General features: G+C 36.5%; 1 protein-coding gene and 1 long non-coding RNA gene across 9 annotated transcripts in view; one reads left to right on the plus strand and one right to left on the minus strand.

The window, feature by feature from the left end:
• The window catches only part of GULP1 (GULP PTB domain containing engulfment adaptor 1), a 307,310-nt gene extending 293,835 nt beyond the window's left edge, over nucleotides 1–13,475 (minus strand). For 3 of the 8 annotated variants that reach the window (XM_050751834.1, XM_050751837.1, XM_050751828.1), the window contains exon 1: nucleotides 11,600–13,475. The gene's annotated coding sequence lies outside the window, so the exon portion shown is untranslated. Of the gene's footprint in view, nucleotides 1–10,653; nucleotides 11,468–11,546 lie in introns of those variants that run through there. The other 5 variants (XM_050751836.1, XM_050751829.1, XM_050751835.1 and 2 more) reach the window with 2 other exon arrangements.
• LOC126932741 (uncharacterized) overlaps nucleotides 12,012–27,422 on the plus strand; it is a 34,771-nt gene continuing 19,360 nt past the window's right edge. Inside the window, exons 1-2 of the long non-coding RNA XR_007718304.1 lie at nucleotides 12,012–12,079; nucleotides 19,736–19,861. This is a non-coding gene — a long non-coding RNA (uncharacterized LOC126932741). The remainder of the gene's footprint in view (nucleotides 12,080–19,735; nucleotides 19,862–27,422) is intronic.

Here is a 27,422-nt window from a genome sequence, read left to right on the forward strand (position 1 = left end):
TTGCCACACAGCTTTACTGCAGGCTTTCAGCATCTGTGACATTCCCACCTACAGTTTCACCAACTCTCTTTAAGTGCACTGCCTACACAACCTCTGGCTTTTCATTTCTCACATCGCTCATTCCCAGCAAACCTGCACATTATGACACTTTGCCTATTCTTTCAGCAGATTAGGTTAGTCCTAGTTCTGCTTGCCTCCACCTCCTGCTTAAACTACTTGGTTAACTATTTCAGCTAAAGCGAGCTATAATACTCCAAAATATATTTCATCCCTGCTCTTGTCAATTCTCAGATTTTGGTTATTCCTACCACCTTCAGGGCAAAAAGACAAAGAGAGATATATCTCCTTATTTTGATTAGACCACATTACAAAAACCAATATGCATACTGCTAAGTCATTGTAAAGGGTGGGTCAGGTCAAGAACCTGGTAGCAGAAAAAGATTAAATTGCTAATGGTTCCAGTGAACTAGAGTTTTATAAAACTAGTGTTGAAAAAAATGATTCATGACATTGTTAAAGAACAGGAAGGCAAACTTTATTCAGGACCATCATAATAGGTGTTGGGACCACTACAATGGGGTTTTGCAGTGAGTAAGAAAAATTAGGCTCAACTTCAAATGCTACAAGAAAAGGTAGAAATTTGTGGCCAAATAGCAGGATATAAGACAGTGGAAGAAAAATTACTAGTTAGGATTCTTGCTGAATGAAGGTCAGGGTGATGAGATATCATCTGGGAAATGGTGGAGGGTGAGGATCCTGATTAGACATAGAGTTGTCAAATATTGAGGATGGCCAAAGTGACTTAGCAGAATTCTTGCTAAATTTGGCAATGCAGATTAGAACACAGAAGCCCAAAAGTCAAGACCTGGTTGAGAAGAGGATGCACAAGAGCCTGGCCAGGATTTGATCAAGGAGAAAATCTTTGTCACTAGCTCTTACTTAAAAGTTTACTATATGTCTGTATTTTTTTATACCTCTGTGAGTGGAACTATAGTTTACCATTTTTTAAAATTTTACTTGTATCAGCTTTATCTTTTATATTTAAATAGTTACAAATTAGTCTTAACATCACAGTATAAGTTTTAAATTACTCAGACCAGGCACTGAAATTGCTTTAATGTTTCTTTATGTATATTTAATGTATCCAAAACACTAAAGATACCACACAGCCAATAAATAGTGGTATAATTTTGTGAACTGATTAGATTACAAATTTATATTTCAAAAATTTTTAAATTTAGTTCTCTATTGTCTGAGCCTGTTAGATTATTCCTAGTTTTGCTAGTCTCTACCTCCTGCTTAATTTATTTATTTAAAAATGAATTTAGTTAGTAAGATGATTGACATATCTACTGTATTAAAAACTTAATGCATGGTGATTTGAATAATAAATTTTTATAGACTAACAGCACTAACCATATCTAAAATTTATAAAACCCAAGTAGTCTATAAAGTTTCTTCAATAATCTAAATTACTACTTCTAAAACTTTTACTTACAAAACTAAGATACCATTTAATAATGGCTATAATTAGGATGCTATTTTAAGTAGCCAAATATTTTATTCAAGTGGGTTTGAAAAAGAAAGAAATTCATTATCTCACACAGCAGTAAATCCAGAAATATAGTAGGGAGTCAAGAACCGAATGATTCCATCAAGTACCCAAGATTTTTATATTTTTTTCTGCCATTTTAAGGCATTTGTTTTGCCCTCAAGCTGAATCTCCTTGTGGCAAAAGATGATCCCTGTATCAATTTGAAGCATATATTCCAGATAGGACAAATATCAAAAGCCAACATGTGCTTTCTCATCCAATGTTCACTTGCTAAGTGGAACTAAATCTTTTCTACCCACTTCCCCTTAGTCCTCCCATTTCACCTGACATGTGATATATGACTATAACTGGGACAAGGAACAACCATTTCCAAGGGGCATAGAAACACTAAGATTTTTAGCTGAACCTAATCTAAAATTCCCTTGAATTAGGAGTCGGATTGATTTCCCCTGAGTTATGTGGGAAAGAGTGTACATTTGAATAACACCAGGGAAAAGAATAAGGAATAGATTTCAATAATGTATGCCACAGTACAAGGAAGGTGACATAGCTCTCAAAAGTGAAAACATGCTTCTTGCAAATGGATATGCAAGAAATGGAAAGAAGAGTTAACTTCAGGTACAAATCACACCTGGTTTAATCCAATGTCATTAAGTGTCATTAAAAGGGAACTTGGAGCCAGGTACAGTGCTCACACCTGTAATCCTAGCACATTGGCAGGTCAAAGCCAGAGTATTGTTTAAGCCCAGGAGTTCTAGACCAGCCTGGGCAACACAGTGAGAACCTGTCTCTACAAGAAATTGTAAAAGTTTAAAAATTAGCCATGCATGGTGGCATGCACCTATAGTTCCAGCTACTTGGGAGGCTGAAGTGGGAGGATCACTTGAGTCCAGGAGTTTGAGGCTGCAGTGAGCTATGATTGCACCAGTGCACTCCAGGCTGGGTGACAAAGTGAGACCCTGTCTCTAAAATAAATAAATAAATAAATAAACAAATAAACAAACAGGAACCTGGACATTCAACAGGACAGGGAAGCAAATAAGTGTCAGTGGTGCTTGAGGCTTACCATTACAGAAAACACAAAGTGAAGTCAAAAGCCAGAAAGAGACTGAAATACCATTATTTCTTATTGTGATCTTGACGGTATTGTCAATTTTCAAGTACAAAACTATTACCTTAGACCCATCCCTGGAACTTCAAGGTGGTTCAGACCTACTAAACTGATTTATAAATGTGAAGCTCTATATATTAACTATTTTAAATTAACACGTTTAAAGAGGCTGCTCTTGTCATATATTTCAAAAATAAAGTTGAATCATTAGTTTCAAATAAATCAAACATCAATAAGAAACTAATTTTAAAATAGTGTATCTCACAGAATGGTCAAGCCAAGCAAAAAGAAGGGAATACAGGAAACTAAATTATGTCATATATGTTTTAATTATAGGTCCCCTTCATAAGATAGTAATTTGTTATACTTGTATATATTCCAAATTTATTTTCCAAACTTCTTAGCAAACATTTACATTTTTTATCAACAATGGTCAGTAAGTAATGCACACCATATAACCAAATATATAATCTTAAATAAGTCAATGACGCATAGAAAAACTCTCAAGTTTCCATATGTTCAGGAAAAAAATATTTTTTTCAATATTATTCATAAAAATTGTTAATACTGGCACCGTTACTTATTACCAAGTAGGAGATAACTATTTAACATATCTGTTCTTTAGATATGAAAAATAAATATAAGACAAGATGCACAGTCAAATCATAACTCCTCCCAATATAGTTAATGCTGTGAAAAAGATAAACTATTTTTTTAATCTGCATGTTCTGAAATTAAATATAAATATGAAATCGAGAGCACAACCTACTCCTTGTGATTCCAATTACATGCTGATCAGGTCTGGAGAAATAGAAAAAGAAAGAAAAACAAGATGGCTGTTTTACAAGATAATCCAGCTAAAATTATTCAGCTAAAACTAATAATCTAGCTAAAACTCCTTTATGTAATTACTAATGGTTATTCATGAACATGGAAACATAAAGGAGGAACATCTCTATAATTGTAAAATCCACAAGTTGTTCTCTTAAACCATATTCATGGCTTCATGCCTTCTTGCCTTCCCCACCTGCTCTGACTGAAACTGTCCCTTTTCAATGCCTGCCCAACTCATCCTCATCCTCTGTGACTTGGTGTAAGAATCACCTCCACACATTCTTTCCATACACTGCTTCCCTTCACCCTGTGAATACCCCCCTTCCCCATCCCTCCTTCCTCAACATCCTCTGCACTGTACCTCAGAATTATATAGAAATACCAAGTTCTATTTAAGTTAAAAAGAGGAGATCTCTGTCACCAGCTAATCACACAACTACAAAAAGAACAAGTGTTATTTGATAAATATTTATTAAATTCAACTGTATCATATCAGAATCTCTTCATTTACAGATTCACAGTTTAAACACAGTTATATTTCCCAAAATGAGAAGGGGGGAAAGATTTCAAATGTATATAAGTGAACAGAAAATCATTGAATAAAGATGAAATCTCATTGAATAAGCATATCTCAAAGATAGATTCATTATATTGTAGGATACAGTAAACTCCTCTTCAAAAAAACAATATGTCAGCATGTTGAGCTTCCCTGTTCTTTGTTCTCCATTTTAAAATTTAACTTCCTCGTTCTTTACATGTCCTTGTCCCTAGTTTCAGTAAACAATCCCCTCCTATCCTCTATCACTTGCTCTGTCCTTAGTCGCCTGCTCTGTCCTTAGTCACCTGCTCTGTCCTTAGTCACCTGCTCTGTCCTTAGTCATCCTTAGTCACCTGCTCTATAACCATACTTCCCACAAAACTACTCACCCTTCCACTCCAGCTCATACCCCTGCTCTCTTTAAAATAGTCAGAATTATCTTAGACTGTGCGGTCCAACCCTAGCCAATAGGGGAAAGTCACAGCAGTAGGGATTAGCTGCATTAATAGTAAGATCCCTTTCTCCTCCCTTGTCTGGTGTGCTCTCGCCATTGCTCCATCCGCGAGACACACCCTTCTATAGAAGTAAATTGCCTTGCTGAGAAAACTTTTGCCTGAGTGCTATATTCACTTGGCAGCACTGAGCATTTACTTCCAACAACATGAAGTCTAAAATGTTGTTTTCTAAAACCTTATCTGTGCTACTTAGGAAATTTTATTCTTCCAAATTGATCATGAATGTAATCAACTAAACCTATGATAACTCAGACTTTACAAATATAGTAGTTCTTCCTCTAAAATGATTAAAGACATTAGCAATATGAGACATCTTACTGATTTAATGTTAAGAAGTTTAAAGGTTTTTCTCCTATATATCCAGTAATGGTGATGCATTAAAACAGAAAAAAATAATTCATAAAAATTTAAAGCAATAGCCATTGTTATTCTAAAATGATGCTATTTTATAAATCCAAAATACCAACAGACTTTTGCCATTTCAGATTGCATTTATATAATTTCAAATAAAATTTGTGTACTCAAATGTGACTCCTTAAAAATTCTCTCAAACTGTATTCTGAGAGACTATAATCCATAAACACCCTCTAATTATATTTACTTAACATATTCAGCATAGAAATAAATTGCTTTGAAATTAATTCAGTTATGCAATTGCTCTTTCTAATTAGTCAAACTTTCTCTGAATTTATTTGCACTACTAGTAAAGTTCAATATTTATGTTATTGGACATCTTTATGACTATAATAACACACATCACCAAGGAGTAAAGGAGAGTTTGATCATCAACCAAAGTCCTTTATTACTACACAGCTCCTCAAAGTAGACAAAAATAAAATAAATTACAGAGCATAACACATACTTTGACCTTTAAAGACACTTCACAAAATACTCTGTTTCTTAAACAAAACTCTCATTAGTACTTATAACCCTATGTTTTAACTCATGAGGTTGAAATCTGGGTAAATTAACCTACTTGCTATTAAAATTTTACCTAAAACTTGGTATCTCTTGATGGTTATAAATGGCTATGAAAAAATTGAGAAGCTAAAATCACATTTATTCTCTTATTTCAATGTTTTACCCCAAATTTGCATGTTTGCTACCATACTACAAATGTTCTGTTTGATTTTTGCTAAAATTATATTTAAAATTGATATTATCTCATTTAAATATAAATCAAATGAGAACAATAGTTATTATCTCATGAAATATTATATGGCTATAAACAGGCAAATCATTAATGATTCAGTCAGTAGATTATATATGCTGTTAAATGATTGTCTTTATTTCTGTAAGAGAGGAGAGTGAAGACTGAGCCCACAGTCTTCAAGCTACAGCCTTTGTAGCTCTGGCAAAGTTTAAGATCCTTGATGTTCCTGGAGGACTGGTGGATGAAGTTTCAAGAAATGCATCAATTGTAACACCTAATATTAAGAAAAAGCTGTACCATACCAGGAAAACACTACATTTGTATAAAATTCTCACTTCACAATACCTTCTAAACTTATCAGTAGTATCTAACTTCTAAATAGTGAATTTACCCTCTTACAGTAGTTAACTGCACATGTGCTTGTGTTCTACTTAAGAAGAGTAGAAAAGGCTTCCATGAGTATGCCATCATTGGAGACAACAACCAAGAATGTAGGTAGAAGATCTTGCCAACTATTTTTCTCTTCCTTCAGAGATATAAATAGAAGTCTAAAAACACTTCTAGAATTTGGAAAAAAGGAAAAAAAAAAAGGATTTCTAGGATTTCTAGCAATACTTATGTGGGAAACATTTGTAATTAGTTGTTAAAATTGGGCTCAAAAATATCAATTAACTGAAGCTATTTTTCCCTACAGAAAAACTATAGCACTAATAGAGAAACATCGAAGTATATATATGTATCATAAGTATGCACACATAGAAAGAGAGAAAGAAATGGAGACAGAGAGGGAGAGACAGACAGAGAGAGAACAACAGAGACAAAGGGAGAGACAGAGAGAAAGTAGTCCCCCAAAACATGGAAGTTTCTAAGGTCTACTCTGAACTTCTTCATCAGGAGGCATGTGATACATCTGATGTATAGGTATATTTATATAATGTTAATAGAGAAAAAAAAAAAAACAACAACATGAAATAAAGGCAGGTATTGAAATCTAGATGCACTCTCTTAGTTGCATCCTAGAAAATACATACAAGGTTATTCAAAACTTCCTTTAAAAAGCCATATTGGCCGGGCGCGGTGGCTCAAGCCTGTAATCCCAGCACTTTGGGAGGCCGAGACGGGCGGATCACGAGGTCGGGAGATCGAGACCATCCTGGCTAACACGGTGAAACCCCGTCTCTACTAAAAAGTACAAAAAATAGCCGGGCGAGGTGGCGGGCGCCTGTAGTCCCAGCTACTCGGGAGGCTGAGGCAGGAGAATGGCGTGAACCCGGGAGGCGGAGCTTGCAGTGAGCTGAGATCCGGCCACTGCACTCCAGCCTGGGCGACAGAGTGAGACTCCGTCTCAAAAAAAAAAAAAAAAAAAAAAAAAAAAAGCCATATTAATCTTTACAACTTAGCACAAAATACACTGAAAATCACAATTTCTATAAAAGTTAAGCTACTTGTTCATATTACGTGTGCAAATCAGGGCAGCCTTTTCAAAACTATTCTTAAGTATACAATATTGAAAGACAAAACTAAATTCAAATTCACCATAACTATACCATTTCAGTGTAAACAGAAAATTGACACTTATTGTCCCACACAATATTTGAGTCAATTTACTGTCCTCTGATGACAATTAATCATGCATGGTAAGCATCATTAGAGTGGCTGAAAACATTTCTTAAGCATAAAACAAACAAAAAACTAGCAAATAACAGGGCCTGAAAACAGTATAAGCATTGTTTTCTAAGTCTTACTCTGGAACAATGACTTTTAGCCATTGTCTTTAAAAATAAAGGACTGATTTCAATTTCATATCCCCAGTGTTTGAAAGTGAAGTGATTTCTCTGTTCAAAGTTTATACCATTTTTTCCTCTTCTAATCTGAGTATATTTTAGACTCTTATAGAAAAAAGTTTAAGTTTCCTGATCTCTAAATGCATTAAGGCAAACACTATTAGATCCACCAGCCTCTAATATGTTTAAGGACCACGGCTCATAGCAGTTATGCAGTTAGCTTCTGTAACTATCTTTGAATTCATTATCATATTGAAATAAAATTACTTTTTTTTTATCCTTTAGCGGTTTTAGAAAACAAATTGCAATATCGCGGATTGAATCACAAATACACCACTTTGCTAAGTAAAATTTAAATCACCTACCATTCATCAATGGAGATAAGAATTTTAAGAATTTCTAATTTAAAATGAAAGGTAAAATTTGACATTTTTATTAAAATTACCCTAATATATCCTTGAACAGTTCAAGGATACCCATAGTGTAAGTTTGAGTATAAATTCAACCCAACTACTGTATCCCATATACTCATGCTTTTTACAGATTCACTATTAATGATAATATAAAGTCTAAAAATAAAAGCTATGACTAGGTATTTTAGCAAAAGACTATCCTTTAAACAATTCATCTATACTTATTCTGTTTTCTCTAATAAATTGATCTGTTCACCCGAAAAAGAGTTAAGTTAAACATCCATGACTGTAGCACAATACAATGAAACATAAAAATAGTATATTTTACTAATTGACATGGCACACTAAAAAGTAAATATTTCACAATTATCATAATGAATCAACAATGAAAAGGTTCATAAATTATAGACAGAAATATAGACAATAAATGATATGTTGGTAAAATGTTTAAGAAGTAAAATAACATGCACAGAAATCACAGAGCTGAGAAGTTTGGTGCTGATGGGAATAGAGGCCTGATGATGCATGATATGCATACAACAAACATTGGCTGGATTTATTAATGAATAGCTCCAAAGTCTATCCTCCAAATTCTTAAGAAAATTATTGTGGCCATTGAGAAAAGAAAGTCTGTCTGTATATCACAAATACATTTCAGCCTCTCAAGTATTATTTCTGAGAAGAGAGCCAAGTTCTGTGAATATACTTGGTAATTTCTCATAAAGGTAAAATTAAGCTGCAATTTAATAATAACTGGTCTTGTGTATAAATATAAACTGAAATAAAAATAAATGAATTTGTTAATTGTTCTTTTCTGTTTGAGAAAATGATTCAGCCTTAATCATAACAAAATCTCCCCTATATCCTCAAAAATTAAAATTTATGATTAAATTAAAGCTATGATTAAAATGTAAAAGTGGTAATTTTTATAAATTAGATCCAGATATGTCATTATTACATGAGTATTCAACATAGAAGGATTCCTATTTTATCCCCACAAACTCAACTGAGTCAGCTGAGTCAGAAATCCTATGACCTTTATGTCAAAAAGCCTATTAACATTATTTCATCTCTTTAACTCTCACAATAATCTTGTAATTATGTAAAGGAAAGTTTCTTTACTTTGCAAGTGGAAAAACTGAAATCATAGTCAGGGAAAACATTTGGCTGAGTGTGATTCACAAAGTAAGTCTCAGACAGCAGGCTAATATTCACAATCTCAAACTCTTAAATACAGAGGAAATATAAAACACATGAGTTTGTTTGTTTGTTTGTTTGTTTTCAACCATTTAACCCCTAAGCCCACAATAGTAAACCTACAACCCACTTCTCTGAAGACAAAAAAAAGAGAGATTAAACATAACTTTAATACATAAAGAAGAGTCTGAGAAGGCTTTGAGTTTCTGGCTGGTTTGGAATTAGGAAGCAGTAAAGGGCAAATGTGTGAAATACTGAGACCATCTCACCTTCTACTTCTTCACATGAAACAGCAAGATCTGTTTATCAGGATCACTTTTGACAAGCACAAAGAAGTCATGCTGGATATGTTTTCTACTTTAATTCCATGACTCAAATCTATGCTGGTTGAGAATATCTAATTGAATTATTCAATTTAGGTAGAAAACCATCTGCTCAAACCCCTAAGTCTTCAATTCTTGCTGCTATGAAAACAAAGTAAGGCCAAAGTCAAGGAATTGAGGTTGCAGCAAATCTCGTCCAAGGAGACAAATAGCAACAAAGTGTGGGCATTTGCAAAGTCTGATCAGCACAAACAGCATCGGGCCCCCAGCTATTCCACTGCAACACTGATAAGGAAAGTTCAGACTTTGCTCCTGGAGTCCTTTTTGCAATTTCCTCAGTCATATCCAACTGCACTCTATGTTTAGTTTATTTTTTTGCCAAACAGACTGATCTTAGCCACCTAAAAATTCTCATTGCAAAAGAAACCTCTTGTTGAAACCCCAAGTACAACCGACAGCCCCTTTCCAATTATCCCCTGCAACTTCCCCAGTCTCTTTCATGCCTAGCTACTGAGCTCAGTCTAGTTTGGCTGCCGGCCAGGTTCCTCTCTTTTTTTTCCTTGTCAGTCGTAAAAACTTGGAAAACACTCCTGGACAGCTCAAGGAGACCTTTAATTATGCAGTGGGGCAGTACCTTAGCCTGTCTGCTGTTTCCAGCAAAGCTTGTAGTCACCAGCGACTGCACTCTCCCAATTCATGGGTTTTCCAACAAGGCTACTTGTTCATATGAGGGGAAAAGGGAAAGGCTGACAGAGAGAGGGAGTAATTTGCAAATCTGAAGAATTTCCAATTCCTCTCAAAGTTTTCTACTTCCTCACATTCACTCTGTCTAATAACCTCCCTTACTTTAAGCACCTAATCACCCATTTTGTAATACAGACACAAAATCATCAGTATTGTGGTCTCCTGCTAGTCCTAGAATTGAGTCATGACTTGAACATTCTCCGTAACTTTTTATTCTCAAATGTTGGTGTAACATATTTTAAAAGCAGGCACAAAATGAATTTATTAAATCCTTCCAAATTGCATTATATTTTGTCAAACTTGCAGATTGAAACAGTGCATGTAAAATGTCTGATTGCAAATGAGAGTAAAGCGAGCTCAGCTGGGAAACAATACTAGGACCCAGGGAGGGGAACCTTGACTGCCAGTCCTCACTTACTTGGAGTTTGCCCAACGTACCAAGTGGACCCGCCAAGCCCAACACCAGCTAAGTCTTCCTTACTCTACCTTGGCACGCTAGTTCCAGCTGCAGCGTCCAGCTTCCTGTTCAAGTCCCATTCAACATCGTAAACACATTCCAAGAAAACCAGCCTGCCCAGAGTTCCCTCCCGCACACAGGGAAGTCAGCGCGGCAGCCGCAGGAGCTGCAGAATAGAAAGAACTGACTGCTCCGGATTCTGATCCGTGTAGTGAGTAAGGCCACGAGAAGCTGGACCCGCCAAGTGAATTTAGCAGTCGGAGCGAGAACCCAAGGGTTCATCACCCCCGCCAAGCCTTGCGCCCTCCAGAAGCAGCTACTTGACCCGCGCGGCAACAGGGTAACCATGTGGACGCCGCCCCTTCCTTTTGGGCCCTCCCAGCTCTGGGCTTTAAAGTATCCGCGGCACGGCCTTAGAGCTTCGCGCCTCCCCGCCCCCATGCCCACATTCTCTCCCTGCACCAACAAAAGGGAGGCTGCCCTGGAAGTTCGCTCTTGGGTCGCCTGGCTGTGACCCGACGATGACTTGCCTGCTCAGCCCAGTCTGATCCACGCACCCTCAGCCGGACTGATCCACGGTTGCCCCACCGCCTCCCTGCAGCTCCTGCCGACCGGCCCCCCGCCACTGGACCAAAGTTACCACAAAAGGCTAATGAGGCTTCTCGAGCCCGGAGACCGCTGCGTCCCCGACCTAGCTGGACTCCCCGCGTCATTCCTCAAGCGCTGCCATAGCAGGCGTCAACAGGTCTTAGCCTCCTTTCGTGCTGGACGACTCCCTGAGCCGTTAGCTGTCCTAATTTTTCACAACCTGCCGGGCAGCGGCTACCCGCAGCTCCGCGCCCTCCTTCCCAGGCACTGGTGGCTGGAGCTGTCCACCCCCGCTGCCCCTCGCGGTATCAGTTTCTAAGCGATTCCACGCTACCTGGAGGGACCCGGGGCTCGCAGCCAGGGAAGAGCCCAGATAAATCTCCGTACCTCACTGAGAGATGCAGTCAGGTCAGGCTTCGGGCAGGGGCGTGAAGAGCTGCCGGGTCCTCCGAGCCTGGCGATCTCCGCTCCAGCACAGCCGGGGCGCCGTCTCCGAGGCCGAGAGGGAAAGTTTCTCTACGTCAACACGGCGCTGGACTCGGGACCCTCCAGCTTCGGTCCCCTCCCTCTTCGCGCGCTCTCCCCCCTCCCTCCTCTTCCTAATCCGCTGAATCCAAAACTGGCTCTGGCGGCAGCTGGGACGCGGGGCTCGGGACTCCGGGTCGCTCCCGGCCGGGAATGCGGGGCTCCCCCTCTCGGTGAGAAGGAAACTCTCACACACTCCGGCTTGCGCACTTCTGGCGGTCTCCTTGGACACTTCCACACGGGACGCCTGTGTTCGAGCTCGCTGACTTTCCTTCATTAATCTCCGATGGTCGTTATCTGTGGGCCCACTGGGCTATCCCGCGCGTGCACGCGGAACCGGAGGTGGGTAGAGGGTGGAATGAGGGAGAAACCCATCTGCAGAAGGAGGGGCCCTGCCGTACTCAGCCTTTAGCCCGGACAGAAGCAAAACCACAGGCCCCCGCTCCGCTCCCACCCCACTCGCGCGGTGTTTCCTTTCCAGCCTCGTCCCTGAGACACTAGAACAGGACCATTTGCCTTTTCTTATCTCTGTGTGTTTCCTAACACAATTTTAAAACACCTCTGAGGCTTCACAGAGGGGGAACGTGTCAAAACAAATACACGAATAAGAGTAAAACGTGCCGTCTTCACAGCCTTTATCAAGAAAGCAGGCAGTTGCTGCTGCTCTGGCCGCACCTCAGCAGACTGGTTTGTCCTCATTTATTTTTTAACTCGGCCTTAATCTCTGGACTTTGTTATGCCTTAAAAACAGACACACACAGACACTCACATACACACACGTGAAAATTGCCTTAACTCCCAGACCATACTAATTTGCTCCATTCAGATGCTTATCCCGGAATTAAGGACTTCTGTGTAGGATTTGAGGGAAAAAACAACAGCCCATTCTAATTGACCTTTAGTAGAGCTCTGTATGGGAAAGTGGGCGAAGAGGAGTATCCTCGCATAAGAAGTTCTTAAAGGATGAGAGGACCTTTACTAAAATTCTTGGTGCTGCTCAGAATTTAGTTTACTAAATTTTAGTTTGAGTGTGAAAATAGATGAGAAAAGGAAAAAGGCATTTTGCAAAGCTAGCAGTTATAATGTATTACAATGGATCCAGGGCTTAGAGTCAGACAGACCAGATTACATTCCAAACTCCATCCTTAGGCTTTCTGTGTCTATCAATTGTAACTGCCAACAGGAATTATATAATCTAGCTCAGGGAGTCACAGTCACATTTACAGGAGTTAAAATAGAGTCGTGATAGGCACAGAGAAGATAATAAATATTTGGTTCTTATATCCCACCATGTTTTACTGTTATTAGGAGAGAAGGTGGTGCTAGAAATTTTCCCCCAAAGACCCTGTAAGTGAATCAGTTTTCTTCTCCCTAATGCTTTTTCCATTTAAAAAGGCATCACTTCACAATTTTTGAAATGGAAACTATTTGTTTACAGATTAACTAGTTCCAGCTGAACTCTGTTATTTTAAATACAAGGTAATTGAAGTCTAGGGCTCTTGAGTGACTTTCCCCAAATCTCATAGTTTGGAGGTACTAAAGCTAATATCAGAAATCAGTCCTCTTAATAATTTGGCTAGGGTCCTCTTTTAACTGTTCTTCCCTTTATCACAACAGTCAAGCACACATAAAAATAATTATATTAATAATCTGAGGACAAATGCTAGTTGTTTTTTCTGTAAATAACTCTTAAGCAATGAATTTATGAACAATCATTAAAAATTAATGTCATTTAGATGATCACTTGGTATCAATGTGATTATAAAAATAAAACACACGGTAGTCCAGTATTTAGGAATAAGGTGGTTGATGAGATGAACAAATCCATGCTTACATTATATATTTACAGATAGATATTTTGGATTTTTTAGCCATAATATTAAAAGATTATAATAAAGAACTCTCAACTCCCAAGAATACATCAACATACCACTACGGTTGGCTGATCCTAGTTTGAGAACAACTAGATCAGTGTTCAGGACACACAATTCAACTTGAACAAGTTCAGGGCCAAAGAACAAATCAGGCTACAGAGATCAAACTTTCCATCCTGTGAAATAATGGAAAATCCCATAGCATGTATTTATTTCTCATTCATTTGCCTCTAGTACCTGGAAGAAGGTCGTTTTTAGAAATTATTCCTTGCCATACCCAATGTTGAAAATCATCTGAACTTTTACATAACTAACTCCCATGTTCTCAGAGATGAGACCCTATATCCTCCTTCTAAGTAGGAGTTATTTACTACTCCGGCCTCATCCTCAGTTTCCTAAAGGCATATCATAGCCTCTTTAGAGATCTATCTTTCCTATCCATGAGATTTGGAAGATCCTAAAGAGATTAAAATATATATATATATATGGCTACAAAAATATATACATATATATATATGGCTACAAAGCACATCCATCTTTAATGGATAAATGAAGACAGATGAGTCCTCATAACTGTCTTTTTCCAATCGTTACATACAGTGCTAAAGATTACTCATTTTTATATTTTCTCCCATTGTTTAAAGTCTTTAAACTTGCTATTGCTTTGTAATTTTTATAACCTGACTTTTGATATGATCTACTTTGTGAAATGGCTCAGAGGTATAAAAATCTCAAGAGTGTCAGAACCAAGTTTTTAAAAACAATAAAACTAAATGGAACAAGATTTTAAAAGAAATTTATAGCATGCCCCAGAAAGTAAAGAAGGGAGATGCCAAAGAAAAGGGTTGCACAAGCCTGGCAGGGCACTATGATGAGAAATACGCCTAACTTTACATATTGCAAATACCTCAGATTTCCATTTGAAAGTTTTTCACATTCATCACAGGTGCATATAGACCATAATGGAAACTCAGCAGCTTTCCAGTAATTTTAAAATTAATTTTCTTGCTCAAACCAGAATTAGGTTTCTTTTAACCTGACTAAGGGAACCTTGGCTACGACAAAAAAATGCCTGCTACTTATCTTAAGAAAAACAGTTTTATTTCTGATGATTGCAAAAGCACACAAAAATATGCTGGTTGTTTAGCCCTATATTTCTGCAAAACCAACATTTAAAGTATTTGACAACTTTTTAAAAACTGTAATGAAAACCAAGATTGAAATCCAAATTTCAGTCATGTGATTTGAAAGGGGGACATGTTTCTGTTTGCCATGTGTAACAGTGACCAAATATCCTATGAGTACCTAGGGGGCTCTAGGTTCCAAAGTTACTGTGTTACATTTACCTTCAAACCTCTATAATTTTATCTGTCATTCTGAAAGAATTGCTTTATTTTGATCTTCTTGATTAAGAACATGAAACTTGACCATTGCAAAAAAAGAAAAAAGAAAAAATAGGAGGGCAACTGCAAAAGGGAAATAAATATCACCTGTATTCCCATCACCAAGAGTACCCATTGCTCACATTTTCTCTATAGGCTCCAAGGTTTGTTGAGGGCTCTGAGAGACTCAGGTAAATAGTATCCCTTCTTTATGCCTGGGTGGGAATAAATTGACCAAAAGAAGTTAAAAATGAGAGCAAAATATTATTCTATTATTGACAGATAACGGATTTGAATTGGTAGATCCAAAAGCAAAGAACAGAAACAGCAGCCTCAGTCACGTAGTTCCTGGCCTCCTTCTAACTTGAAAGGAGACAGTGACTTTGAAAAAGGATTTAAATTGTTTTTTGAGTTCTATTCCAAAGAATGAAAGAGAGAGAAAGGTAGCTGAGCCTGGCATGCCCCGCAATTCTTCCCAAGTTTATTCCTAAGGTTATCTACCAAATGTCATAACATCTCTCCAAGGACAAGGAAAGACCAGTCCTCTTAACCAGTAAAATATTTTTGCATGGAAACCAGGAGTAGAGGAAAGGCATTACTCAGCACCCACAGCCATTTAACATTTTTCTTTCCATTAACGATTTTCTTTCCATTTTTTTCATGTGGAACTGTAATGTACATACTACAATTTCTTTTTTTTCTTGAGACAGAGTCTCGCTCTGTCGCCCAGGCTGGAGTGCAGTGGTGCGATCTCGGCTCACTGCAAGCTCCGCCTCCCGGGTTCACGCCATTTTCCTGCCTCAGCCTCCCGAGTAGCTGGGACTACAGACGCTGCGCCACTAGGTCCGGCTAATGTGTGTGTGTGTGTGTGTATTTTTAGTAGAGACGGGGTTTCACCGTAGCCAGGATGGTCTCCATCTCCTGATCTCGTCATCCGCCCACCTCAGCCCCTCAAAGTGCTGGGATTACAGACGTGAGACACCGCACCCGGCCCATACTACTACTTTTTAACAATATAGCATGGGCTTTTTTCCCTGCCAGTGTTTATTAATAATTTTTTGCTATTACAAACAGAAATGATGGCCATTTGTTCATACGTATTTTGTATGTCATCTGTTCACATATTGTGCCTATCCCTTACAGTTATTTCCTTAGAATAAATACCTACAAGTAGATTATCAAGTTAGAGTATAGACTTTTTATTATTTTGAAAATAATCTCACATTATAGAAAAGTTACAGAGTACAAAGATTTATTTTTATTTTTACCTGAACCATTTTAGTATAACTTGCCATCATGATACCTCATCCTTCCCAAATCCTTTGTGGACTTCCTTAAAACACAGATCTTCTCCTCCATAAAGAAGGTAAAACATCAAAACTCAAGAAATCAACATTCATATATTTCTACATTTAATTCTCATGTCCTATTCAGGCTTCTCCAATTACTCCAACAATGTTCTTTATAACAACAGGATCCAGTTTGGGATCACAGTTGCATGCAGTTATCATGTCTCTTTGACTTTCATGGTGTTGATACTTTTGTGTATTGTTTACTACTTACCTGGCAAAAATGTAATTTATCATTAGAGTCAGCTAATGTATTTTGGCTGATGAAAAAACGGAAGTATGATACTATATTCTTTTTTAAAAAACAATTCTAATAAGTTGTACCCAGTTTTGATTTTTTCCTATTACTAATGATCCTCACTTGATTGTCTGTCAGACTTCTCCTCTGTAACATTAACCTCTCTCTCTTTATAATTGGTCCATATTGGTGGCATTGGTGGTATAGTGGTGAGTATAACTGCCTTCCAACCATAATTGGTCCATATTTCCTGGGGAGGCACTTGAAACTAGGGAAATACTTCATTTCTCATCAAACTTCCAATTTCTTAGTTTGTTTACTTATATTAGTATTGATACATGGCTTCCTATTTTACTTGCATAGGTGTAATCTGTTTCTATGATGATTTATTTTTGACACTTAAATTATCTCAGATTTGGCCAGACACTGTTTCAAGCTAAATTCCATATCCCTTTGCTGTGTATCTAGCATTCTGTAAGCATTTTCTCAATTTGGGGCACAAAAAGGTGTTCAAGTCTCATTTTGTATTTCCCCAGCCCCAGCCCAGGAATCAGTCATTTCTCCAAAAATTTGTTTCTTTTTAGTGAAGGATGGTATTTGGAATCTGAGCTCCAGTAGCTATGTTTATTGCTGTTAGGTTTTCTTCCTTTGCTTAGGCCCTCTCAGTAACCAAAGCCAGGGAATATATGCATGTATGCACTTGTACATATTTACATCTTTCTGCTAATCTATCTGCTTATCTATCACCTATCATCTGTCAACATCTCTATCATCTCTATCTATCATCATTTATCTATCTTGAAAGCCACGAGTTCAAACATTTACCTTCAATTGTAGTACAATACTACTTTTTATATTTGTAGCCCCCTTCTCCTCTTGTAAAAATCTGGCTTCAACTGTCATTATTCTTAATATATTTTCTTAATTAATCAATGTCCTTGTCCATACCCAATCTCCCATGGCTGTCACAGTCCCCTTTCCTATGTGTCCAGGCCACTCCTTCTGCAGGAACATCCTCATCATCCTGCTCAGATTCTTAACACCTCAAGATTGACAGCCCTCCTGTGCCCTCTGTCCTCACCTAGGGCTCTAGCACACAGTGTCAGGCTTCTCTCTACAAGGATTTCCTTTGCTTCTCGAATGGGCTCCAATTACCACACCAGGCTGTTTCTCCACTGGAACACCATTTTCATTGTACTTGGGCCTCCTCACCCATCTCTGGGCCACTGCAATACCCCCACCCTTATATCAGTGCAGATGCTTATGTTACTTGGCCCCTTCTAATAGTTTAAATACATATTGCCAAACAAATTCTGAAAAGTTTATAAAAACGTACATTCCCTTGAGCAATGTAGGTCAGTGTCATTTCCTCAACATGTGGTACTTGTGTTTTATTTATGACATATGTTGCCTATGTAGACTATAATGGACTCAGGTGCAGATGGCTGTGCTAAGCATGCTTCTTGGTGTTTGGCACATCATTAGCCTACAAGGTCCCTTGAGGATTTTATTTAAATATGTGCTTTTTCTTTGTTGAGGGGAGCTCTGAAAACATAAACAAATACAAACAACTTCATTAAATATGTACTTTTATTTTCATTTCCTCCCATTCACTGACCCAGCACAAGTATTTAATGTAATGTGTACTTTCATGTGTTTAAGGTGTACCTTTTTTTGTAAGTATTCTTTCAAAATATTTATTTTCATATGCATTTTTCATTTACCTAAATGATATCATGTAAACTATTCCATCTTGGCCCTTATTTTTTTTTTCTCCAAACACTTAAATTTTCAAGTAATCTTAGTGAAAAATTAGCAGCTCAATTGCTTTAATTTTTATTACTTTCACTGTTAATAAAACTGAATAAGTTTTCATAAAGTTAATAACTATATTTTATTTTGTGAGGTGGCTATTTATATATTTTGTACATTTTTCTCTTTTCTCTATTGTTTCACGTATTTTTTCTTTTTCTTATTGATTTTTAAAGGTTCCATGTGTAGTAAATATATTAACCTCTAGCTAAAAAAGGGGGTATTTTTCTTATTAACTTAATTAAAATAATTAAATTATTTTGTTGTGTTTTAAAATTATGTAGAATTTCTTTAAATGTAATCTTTTTATGATTACTTGAGTTTTTAAAAAATATGATGACATTTCACCCAAACTAATTAGCAATATTTTCTTCTAGTATTTTGTAGTTTTTGTTTTTCAATTTATTCTGATGTGAAGTCTAAAGATAGGGCTTTTGTTTCCCCCAGAATAATGACCTAGGTGTCCAACACCACATATTGAATAGATCCATTCTTTGCCTAGTGATTTTTAGCAGTAATTTTTATCATATGTTAACTTAGATATGAAACAGGATCTGTTCAATCAGAACTTCCAGGTGTGGTCAAACAGCATGCAAAATTCAGTAAGACACCTAAAAAAGGCCCAGTGCAGAATAAAATCCAGCCAACTTCTTTCACCAGCCAAGCCAATGGAGCTTGCAAGCAAGAAGAAAGGGATATCTTTTCTAACTACAAAGGCATCTTCGGCTCCTAGCCAAGCACCTGCAGAGCTTCCTTGGAAAGAACTGGGCATCATGTGGGCTAATGGTAGTCCTTTCCCATTTAATGGTCAGTGTATTTCTGCAATAGAACATTATTAATTATCTCAAACTATCATTGTTTAAAATATCTACTGGGACAAATTCTCCTTTATTATTTTATCCCCTTTTCAAAGGTTTCATCACTATTCTCTCAAGATTATTTTTCCAAATGAGCTTTGGATCCATTCTGTTAAGTTTCCTTGTCACAACTTCTTATTTCCTACCTTTGACCACAAAAGTCTTCTGTTAGAAGTGTGTTCAACTCATGTATCAATTTACTTGAATTAACTTCATTATTCAATATTTTCTTCTGATTCTGAAAAAGGATGCTTTTTCAACTTGAAAAGACCTGACTCTACACCCATTCATATTATATTTTTACCCTCCAATCTATTAAATTATCACTTGTTAAGTTCCGTGTTGTTGCTAAGAGTGAAAGGGCCATTTTTCTACAACAATTGCAGGACACAAATAATATTTGGAATTGAAGACCCCTACTTAACACAAATAATGAGAGAAAGCACAGATCTTAATCAAGGGTCACGTTTCTGCTTCTTGTTCCAGTTCTCGTGCACTCTAGATTATAGTGAATGAGTGCCTTATGTGGAGTCCAGCCATGACCAAGAGACAGGAGCTAACACTCAGCTTCATGGAAAGGCCTGACCTAATGTCCAGGAAGAGTCTCCCAAGGTATGCTCTTCTGCCACAGAGTTTTCCGGCCTAGAAAATTTGCTTGAAGCAGTTTTACTTGCTTGAAAAACTGCTGTGATAAGAAGATATTTTTTTCATTTGAAGATTCACATACTTAAAATAAAAAATAGAACAAAGATATTTTATTGCAAATAGAATTACGGTCTTATTTTCTTAATAGAGTAAAAATAATTGTCTAAAATGATTTTTGACAAAGGAAACTTTTTATTTGAAAATTATAATTTGCAGTCTTTCACTAGCATGCTAATTTATTAACTCTCTTCAAAATCCTGTATCAGAATTTACTCAGGCTTGCAGATAGGGCTTAACAAAAAAGCAAAGCTAAACAAGGCACCTATACGCTTGGGCCTGACATAATGTGATTTGAGAAAATGTCATCATGCTTTAAAACGCAAAGGGGACATTAGCACCTATCACAACCGAACAACAAAAGACGTTCTCTCATTGCGTATCTTTTCCATAACAGGGCTAAAATAATTCTGAGAGTGGCTTTTCTGTAAAAGGCAGTCTGTGGCAAGAGTTGTTAGAACAGAGACTTGCCATGCTGGTTCTGCATCAACAGTCTCTCTAGCTCAGCAATCTGAGAATACACACAGATAAAGTGCTATCAGTTCAATGGAAATTGGCAGGTTTTCAGAGGGTGTGACTGCAGAAGACTGTTGTTCAGTTTCAAAAATGAAACCCTCCAGAAGCAATTTCAAAGTTACACAAATCTTTCACATATACTGAGAGTGCAGGTGAAGATCATCCATTTTCCACATAAAAATAAATTGCTAAGGACTTTTAAATGAACACCCCTACCTAAAATGCAGTGTTCTGTTTGGAAATCTGTACATTATACAAGTGAAGAGTATAATAAATCTTGAAAGAAATTAAATTTTTTTCATTGAAATATTTTTGTAGAGTGCCATGAGTTTGGGGGAGAACTAGTGAAATGTAAATCAACAATTTTATGAATTTATAAGACAGTTCTTAAAGTGTCAAGAAAGCTGTAATGGTTTAAATTCTATTTACTGAATTAAGCTTCAGATATTTCTTATAAAAGTGAACTTCAGGCTGTTGAGTTTTGAAGGGTGAAGCTTAGGATAAAGCTTTAAAGCATGTGCTTTGGAGTCCAAAGTCATGGTTAGAATGTATTCTTTACCCCTTACTGACTGTGAAATCTTGGACAAGTCACTTTCTTCTCTATATTAGTTCATTCTCACGTTGCTATAAAGAACTACCTGACACTGGGTAATTTATGAAGAAAAGAGGTTTAATTGACTCAGAGTTCCACAGACTGTACAGGACTCATGGCTGGGAGGCCTCGGGAAACTTACAATCATGCTGGAGGGAGAAGGGGAAGCGAGCAAGTCTTCCCATGGCAGAGCAATAGACAGAGAGCAAATGGGGAAGTGCTACTCACTTTCAAACAACCAGATCTCCTGATAACCCACTCACTACCATGAGAATAGCAAGGGGAAAATCTGCCCCCATAATCCAATCACCTCCCACTGGGTCCCTTCCCCAACACTGGGAATTACAATTCAACATGAGATTTGGGTGGGAACACAGAGCCAAACTGTATCACTCTACTTTAATATTAGTTTTCTTATTTTTGAAACAGTTGTCAAGATTGAGTTAATAAATGTAAAGCACTTAGCATAATCTGGCAAGTAAGTATAAAATAAATAATGGCTTTTCATGGAAACAAGTAAAACTATAAAAACTTTTGATATGTTAGTGAAAGTTTTCAGGAAACTGAATCAATATGGGTCAAAATAAAAGGAAAACAATAGCTTTGGCTAAAATTAAACTGTTAGTTTTTTCTTGGAAAAAATAAAAGTATTTTTGGTGTTATTTTTGTCTAGAAAGAATAATGATATTTATATGCTTATTTTTATTTTTTAACCAATCTACAGAATTCATTCAGATAGCCCCAGTTTTTCTTTTTCTTTTTCAACCTTTATTTTAGATTTGGGGGTACATGTACAGGTTTTGGTATGTTGAGTGTATTACCTGGGTATATTGTGTGATGATGAGGTTTGGGGTACAAATGATCTCATCACCCAGGTGCTGAGCATAGTACACAACAGTTAGTTTTTCAGCCCTTGTCTCCCTCACCTTTTTAGTAGTCCTCAGTGTCTATTGCTGCCATCTTTATGTCCATGAGTACCCGATGTTTACCTTCCACTTATAAGTGAGAACATGCTGTATTTCAGTATTCTGTTCCTGCGTTAATTTGCTTAGGATAATGGGTTTCAGCTGCACCCATGTTGGGACATAATTTCATTCTTTTTTGTCTGTATAGTATTTTACGGTGTATATGTACCACATTTTCTTTATCAAATCCACTACCGACATGCAGTTAAGTTGATTCCATGTCTTTGCTATTGCGAATAGTGCTATGATAAACATACGAGTTTGTGTGTCTTTTTGGTAAAAGTATTTGTTTTCTTTTGGATATATACCAAGTAAAGGGAGTGCTGGATTAAGTGGTAGTTCTGAGTCCTTTGAGAAAGCTTCAAACTGCTTTCCACAGTAGCTGGACTAATTTACATTCCCCTCAACAATGTATAAACATTACTTTTTCTTTCTAGCCTTGCCAACCTCTGTTGTTTTTTTTACCTTTTAATCTAGCCATTCTGACTGGTATGAGATGGTATCTCATTGTACTTTTGATTTGGATTTATCTGATGATTAGTGATGTGAAGCAGCTTTTCATGTTTGTTGGGCGCTTGTATGTCATCTTTTGAGAAGTGTCTGTTCATGTCTTTTGCTCAGTTTTAATAAAGTTATTTGGTTGTTACTTGTTCAATTGTTTAAGTTCTTTACAGATTCTGGATATTAGATGTTTGTTGGATTCACAGTTTGAACATATTTTCTCCCATTCTTTAGGTTGTCTGTTTCCCCTGCTGACAGTTTCTTTTGCTGTGCAGAAACTCTTTAGTTAATTAGGTCCCACTTGTCAATTTTTGTTTTTGTTACAATTGCTTTTGAGGACTTACTCATAAATTTTCTCAAGGCCAACGTCCAAAATAGTGTTTCCTAGATTTTCTTCTAGAAGATATCTCCAGTTTTTCTATCAATGCCCTTTCTCTATTCCAGAATTCCACATAGCATTTATGTCTCTTAGTCTCTTCTAATATGTGACAGTTCCTTGATCTTTCCTTGTCTTTTATGACTGACACTTTTGAAGGGTGATGGTTTAGTATCTCGTAGAAAGTCCCACATATCAACGTTGTGTGCTGTTTTCTCATGGTTAAACTGGGGTTATAAGTTTTGGGGGAAATTTTCACAAAAGTAAAGTGTCCTCATTGCATCATATTGGGGTATGTGACATTGATGTGAGTTCACACGAATAATAGTAAGTCAGTATAGATGGTGTCTGCCAGGTTTCTTCAATGTAAAGTTACTATTTTCCCTTGGTAATTAATCAATATTTGGGGAGACATACTTTGAGACAATACAAGTATGCTGTTTCTCCTTAAACTTTTACCCACTAGTTGTAACATGTATTGGTAGATATTGCCTACAAGATTTCCATATATCCCCTAACAATTTTTATATATATACACACACATACATAATTATATATAAAATATATAAAAATGTATATACTTTATGTATTATATTTTTTATATAATTTACATATATACATTGGAATTCTTTTGTAAGGAAGAAGCATTTCTTTTTTTTTTTTTGAGACAGAGTCTGGGTCTGTCGCCCGGGCTGAAGTGCAGTGGCCAGATCTCAGCTCACTGCAAGCTCCGCCTCCCGGGTGTACGCCATTCTCCTGCCTCAGCCTCCCTAGTAGCTGGGACTAAAGGTGCCTGCCACCTCACCCAGCTAGTTTTTTTTTATATTTTTTAGTAGAGACGGGATTTTACTGTGTTAGCCAGGATGGTCTCGATCTGCTGACCTCGTGATCCGCCCGTCTCGGCCTCTCAAAGTGCTGGGATTACAGGCTTGAGCCACCGCGCCTGGCCAGGAAGAAGCATTTCTTTTCCTTCATCTACAGTCACCTTTTAGCTTAGTTCAAATCTTAAAATAATGTTTGCTCAATGAACTAGACTAAATGGACATTTAGGGAGCAAGAATGATGGAGATCAGACCTGCCCCAGAAGTTCCATCACCATTCATTCAGCATTCAGTACTGTGTTTCTAATGTCAGGCACTGAGCTAGTATAGGAAAGATGATGATGAATAAGTACAGCCTCTACCCTTAAGGAGCTCACAGCCCAGTAGAGGGAAACACAATGTAATAAATAAAATTATAAATAAATGTGGTTAGGCACTAAAACAGATATATATTTCTTCATTGTGGGCAAGATAGAGTAACAATTTAGAAAGCAGTCATGTTGTCAAAATGCGAGCTGAATTTTGAAAGGTGATTGTGTGTATAGCAGCTAGACAAGAAAGGGAGAAACATTTATGGCAGAGGAAATAACATTATCAAAGCCTGAGAAACTTGAAATAGCAAGAGAATATGAAGAAATTAAAATAGCTTAGTGTGTTGGGGAGCATTAGATCAGGGTCTCGAACTTTATAGGGAATGGTATCTACTGCAAGTCTTATTATGGACAATTTTGTTTTAGAAAAAGCACTCTGGTGACCATTTAAGAGAAGATACTGAAGCTATGTGAGATTGGAGGTAAGAAAGGCCAATGAAGGGAGTTGGATTCTCTTATATCAAACTTATTATCAGGTGTCTGATCTGCTAAATACAAAAGGGTGTAGAAATGACAAACTTTAGAGTGATGTGATTTTTATATTGTATTAAGAGAACATACCAGGGAGAGGGTCTTACAGCTTTGATTTTTCAAAGTGAATTTTCAGCTCTGGTCATAACCCATTAACATGTTTGAGTACCTTAAATTCCGTGTTATTAGGATTTTCAGTACTGCTGGCTACTTAGAACAGTTAGTGTCATGATTATGGAAAAAAATCTAGATTTGTTGGACACTGCTTTTGTCTAGCTACCTTCACAGTCTTACAATGTATATTTTCATAATCTTTACTACTTTGCTGGAAATTAAAGAAGTCTAGGTATCTCAAGGGACCTATCTTATCTATAATCCTAAAGTTATATTTATTCAGGAAGTACCACCCTTTTAATCATTCTAAGTCAATATTGAATCCTAGCTGTTAGGAAATTTAACGTCATGGGAGTGAGGTCAGTTGAAGAAATTCCAGAAAAGTGGAAAGATAAATAGTAGAAGAACATTCCAGTTATAAGTGAACAACTTGGAGTCTAAATAATGCAATATTATGTTGATATTAAAAAAGCTTATATTATATGTTAAAGAGATATTTTCTAGATATTATCTAGATATTAAAGAGAAATGCACAAATGGCAATTTAGACATGCTACTTATGACAAACTAACAATGTGTTAACATTTGTGTTTAGGTACAAAAACATTAAAGATTCCCTGAGCACCAAAAATACTAATCAATACAAATGTTTTAGAAAGGTCCGTGAGAAACTGTGTGAAATGGCTCATTCCAAACCAGATAATTTGAGAAAAAATTACTAAGAAGATTATTTATAAAGGTGCAGGCAGGGTTTAAGAAATGCAGTTATCCTCACAGGGTAATATTCAGGGAAACTATTGCCACCTCTACCCCTGAAGGGCAAGAAAAAGAGAGAGAATGGTTACCAGAACCCAGAGAGGATAATTATATGGAAAAGAAGTCCCGATAGAAATCGTGACCTTCAGTAAAGGAGCACAATCAAATGACAATCAGATAGTAAGAGAACAGGGAAAATGTGCTGATATCATTCTCTTCTCACATTCCCATTTCCAGCTGGGGTACCCATTGGCCAAAACCAATAGAAAATCTGAAGGCAATGAAACAATTGGATGTAGTTTCTATGGGTCAGTCTTTTGTAGAACAGAGCAGGATAAAGAAAGATAGAAAGTATACCTAGAGACTTAAAGATATTCAGTGCATTTTAACTAATATTTTGTAAGGCTCCAGACTTGTCTTTATTTAGATTGCATTTTTTAAATATACATCTCTTTAATGATAGAGGGGTTTAATCAATATAAATGTTTGGAATTTACTATATTTAAGGAAGCCTAGGACTTATTAACATTTTGAGTATGTTTTATCACTTTTAAATAAATTTTACAGTTATTGGAAACAGAAAGAATATACAAAGATACAGAAATCACACACATACTTGAAAGTAGTTGTATATGTCATTTTATGTAATGGAAGAATTAAATAAAATAAAAAATGGTTATAGTTTACAGGCTTAAAAACTTCAGTTCCCTACTGGGCATCATGAAATCCAATTTGACATTAAAATAAATAGGAAAACCCACAATAGATATTTAGAAAACTCATTTACATAATGCTCAGACATCAAAAACTTCTTAGATGCCTTTAGGCAAAACATAATTTGTTTTTATGATACTAACATTAAAATGTCTTCTTCAAGTAAAGTATACATGTAGGAATCTGATTTTTGTGTGTGTCTGTTAGTACAATGCTTGAATTTTCACATGGATGCTTGAACAGTATTATGTCATCATCTACTTCAAATAATGTTTAAGAGTAGTAGAGATTACAATTTTAATAAGTTGAATATTACAACTTATTATTTTTACTGCTATGGAAAAATATTTCTTTGTATAGTAAATCTTTAAATTGAGACAATATTTAAATACACACTTAAAAACAAAAGTCAAAGTAAATGACTTTTTACAAATTTGGGATTCTTTTTCAGAATATTCTATTTTGTATTAGTTTAAAAAATTAGTTTCTGTTAGCCAGGCCCTTGTCAAAAGTACCTTACAAATGTGAATTTTTTTCTGGTAAGCATTATTAGTTTCATTTTTATAGAAAGGAGGTTAATTTTTGCAGACTATACACCACTAACAAAAGGCAGAGGGGAGTTTTAACCTATTTATTTATTTATTTAGTTAGTTAGTTTGTTTACTGAAAGTCTTCCGACTACAATTATATTGAGATCTTTTCTGTAGCTTTCAATTTCAATATTGGTTTTTAGTAATATGAAAATATTATTCCATTTACAAAAATGATTACATTTTAAATTGATATAATAGTTTCTGTCATAAAGATGAGTACTAAGCCACTTACATCACTGGTATCGAGAAGTCTAAAACAAGGAGTTAGAGATCATGTTTGAGAGAAGTAATGTACTGACATAGAACACAACAATCACCAAACAAACAAACAAACGTCTGGGCTGAAGGCAAAGCAATGGGGTCTGGGTTTTGGTTATGCTGCTCCAGAGCTCTGTGAGTCAGTTGTACCAGTCCAGGATAACATTTTATGGTATTAAATAAGGTACTGTTTTACATGCTTCCTTGTACCCATTGTTCTGGTAAAAATATTTCCTTCTATACTCTGTATACACATACAGGTGCAGGCATTCTGGCTTTTGAGCTCCTAATTAGGCTCCCAGAAGCCCAAACTGCAAACAATAGCTTGAAAATTAAAGTGCTTTTGATTTCCAAATGATTGGCTTTATTGAGAGAAAAAACGTTTCATTTGGAATTTCTAAAGCTGAATTTGGCATACTGAAA

This window comes from Macaca thibetana, chromosome 12 (genome assembly GCF_024542745.1).
Source record: "Macaca thibetana thibetana isolate TM-01 chromosome 12, ASM2454274v1, whole genome shotgun sequence".
In the NCBI taxonomy this organism is placed as follows: Eukaryota; Metazoa; Chordata; class Mammalia; order Primates; family Cercopithecidae; genus Macaca; species Macaca thibetana.